This window comes from Octopus bimaculoides, chromosome 14 (genome assembly GCF_001194135.2).
Source record: "Octopus bimaculoides isolate UCB-OBI-ISO-001 chromosome 14, ASM119413v2, whole genome shotgun sequence".
In the NCBI taxonomy this organism is placed as follows: Eukaryota; Metazoa; Mollusca; class Cephalopoda; order Octopoda; family Octopodidae; genus Octopus; species Octopus bimaculoides.
Window position 1 is genome coordinate 28561526 of NC_068994.1, and position 3801 is coordinate 28565326.

Sequence of the window (3801 nt, forward strand, 5' to 3'; positions counted from 1 at the left end):
CACACGCACACACATACCATACATACATACATACATATATCTATATCTATATATATGTGTATGTATATACGACGGGCTTCTTTCAGTTTCCGTCTACCAAATCCTCTCACAAGGCTTTGGTCGGCCCGAGGCTATAGTACAAGACACTTGCCCAAGGTACCATGCAGTGGGACTGAACTCGGAACCGTGTGGGAGCTAGTTTCTTACCACACAGCCACTCCTGCGCCTATATATAATGGTCAGTAATTTATCTTTTTAGCAAATTACTTTGGGAATTTTATGACCGTCATCGTCGCCAAACTTTTCGTTTGTTATTTATTTTTGTTCTTGTTTTGAGAAGAAAATCAACTTTTTACAGATCGATTCTGAAGCACTATTTTTTAAACCTGAGAAAAATAAGTGGGTGGGCATGGCCAACCGGCACTCCCTGTTGACTATCCCAGTTTCACCCCATTTTTCTTCAACGTCGCACTAAATCTTTCCACTTGCCCGAGCGGTGGGGTGGTACCACTCACTTTAGAAAGCACTGGACTAATATCTTCAGGGTGGTGCCCCAGCATGGCCACAGCCCAATGACTGAAACAAATAACACTCTATTGGTGTTTCTTCCTGTGATAAAAATATATCCGAAAGTCCTCTTGACGAAACTAACAAAAGATTGACCACGTGGGAATATTTGACGTTAGTGCAAATTTGTTTAGATTGTTTGCCGTTGTGTGTGTGTGTGTGTGTGTGTGTGTGTGTGTGTAAGAAAGAAAGAAAGAAAAAAGAAAGAAAGCAATGTAAGGGAGAAAAGTAACAAGGATAAATTAGAAGGGAAACAACTAAATTTAATTCTCCGTTGAACAGAGAAAAGGCATTGAATTGCTAAACTCGTTAGAGCATCCGAAAAAATTGCTTTGCAATGTCTATTCGGCAGGATTAGTACTTTAAAGTACAAATCCTACCGATATCAGCTTTTCACTCCCTCCAGAGTCGATAAAATAAAGACTCAGGATGCCAGAAATGGCTATGTACCATAACATAGGGTCTACAGTGAAGTAAGACAACAACGAAGGTATCAAGTGTTGGTAGGATACTGTGAACAAAACAACTCATGTTGTGTCTCATCTGTCGACCGGATTCAGACTGCCTCACGGTTCCAGTAGATGAAATCGGAAAGGCGTTGACCCGAAGGATGGCGAAGAAGATGCGCTGGAAAAATTACTCTGATTCACGGGGCTCGCAGTTTCCGATTGCCATCCTCACTCCGATAGCGATGAGTAGGGATATGGTCCGAAGGGTGAGAACGCCGGAGGTTTCCACTGTCACCGGCTTGACCATAAACCAGTACCTTGATAGTTTGCTTTTCCCAGCCTGTGGAGCAGTGGAGGTTGACTTTACTTTTCATCCTTTTGGAGTCGATAAAGTAAGTACCAGCTGAACACTGATGTCGATGTAATCGACTTACTATCTTCCTCGAAATAGCTGGCCTTGCGCCAAAATTCAAATCAATATTGTTTTTCCATATTTTGGTGTTAGGAACGTACCGAAAATAATATATAATAAAGAAATAAAGATATATCTCATCTGATATTATGATGTTGTATTGTAAATTTAAAGTGTCTTCATGTAGTATTGGTAAGTTACAGTATAGGTGCAGGATATGTGTGTGGTCAAGAAACTTGCTTTGCAACCATGCTGTTTCAGGTTCAATCCCTCTGTTTGGCACGTTAGATGTTTTCCACTCTTCTAGATTCGGGCTATTGATGCGTTGTGAATGAATTTGGTTGACGGAAACTGTGTAAGATCATCGTATATATATATATATATATATATAGCAATAAGAAAATGGAGGGGATCAAGAGGTGGTATTCATCAACTTTTAGACATTATATTATGTCTATTTATCTATTTATTTATTTATTTTAAAAAAACCATTATAACAATATACTTACATGTATAACATATTATGCTTTACATATATGATATATAAGAATATAAAAATACCAGTAATTATTAAAATATATAATGGAGAGCATAGGAAGTAGAATACTACTTCCTATGCTCTACGTTTTATATTTTAATAATTACTGGTATTTTTATATTTTTATATTCTCATATATGTAAAGCATAATATGTTATACATGTAAGTATATTGTTATAATGGTTTTGTTAAAATAAATAAATAAATAAATAGACATAATATTATGTCTAAAAGTTAATGAAAAGCACCTCTTGATCTCCTCAGTTTTCTTAATTGGTTAATCCAACCTCGACTTGTTTAATAATTTCCATTCCGCGACTCCTATCTGACAGTGTTCCTGTATATAATCGCCCCAAGCTCTTGACGGGTTCTTCTTTGACTGTTGGAATGCTTTCTTCAGCTATTCGAAATTTAACTTGTTTCTGCACTCCCTTAACAAATGTCAGACTACGCGACTTGTTTGCTCTAAACTACATCCTTGACCACCTCACAAGCTTGTCTAGTCTCAAGAGGGCACTCTGCATGATTTGCTTCTCTGCTCATAGAAGTCTCACATCATCCATGAAGGCTTTCTCAAGTGATTGCACATGGGCGACTTGTTCTGAAAAAATCCACAGCTTTCAAAATCATCTCCATGACTAAGATAAATCAAATGACACATATTGTGCAGCCAGCAGCAATGCCAATCTCCAATCAGTACCAATTTGTTGTAAAATCTCCAGCTGTAAACCTCATCTTGAAACTTCTCATAATATATCCTCATTAATTTGGTTACTTTGTCTAGAATGTGGAAGTGGTCCATAGCTCTCATCAGTAATTCGTGTGGCATTGAGCCATATGCATTAGCTAGGCCAAGCCATACTACGTTCAGACTTATCTTGTTCTGCTTGGCATCCTGGATCGCTTTCCAAATCGAAAAACAATGTTCAACGCATCTAGGGATCCCAAGGATTCCGGCCTTTTGAACAGATTCATCAGCATATCCATTACTCTGTAAATATGTCACTGTTCTCGAAAGAATTCCCATAAAGATCTTGCCTTCCACATTCAATAACGATATCGGCCTAAACTGTTTTATAGTCTCTACCTTACACCAATCCTCTACTAGAGTCTCTTCGCGCCACAGCTGTCGAAGTAGGACAGAGAGTTTCTTTCGCAGACGATTGGAATATTTGTAAACTTTATGCGAGACGCCATCACCTCCTGGGGCACTCTTTGCTCTAGCTTTTCTTACGAAATCATTCACCTCTTTCTTCCTTCTTATATTCAGTAAGCTTGCTGGCACCCTGATGGTACATATCATTGTGGAAAACGTAAAAGCGCCTATAATTGTATTGTTATATATATTAATTACCTGGGTGGCCCATGACTTGACTGGTTATCCACGCCGGTTATATCGAGCAGAAACTTACACGAAGTTTAGGTGTGTGTGTGCATGTGTGTTGTTTTATATAATTTCGGGGTACATTAATATATTTCTACATTTGGCAAGTTTTGTGGTACCCTGATAGTACTTATAACTGTATTGTTACATATATTAAATACTAAGATTGCTCTCGATTTGGCTGGTTATCCACGCCGGGTATATAGAACACAGACTTAAAGTATAGTTGTATGTGTGTGTGTGTGTGTGTGTGTGTGTGTGTGTGAAGACATGGCTGAGGTGGAATTGCGTGACAATCATGCATTTCTTAAATGAGGAAGAACAAACACTCCATCGCGATTCTTCCACGTTTCTTTTAAATTCTTTAACTTTAATTGTCACGACGAAGCTTCTTAGGAAGAAAACTTCCACTATACCCAACATCCAAAGAACATGTGGTGTATATATAAAC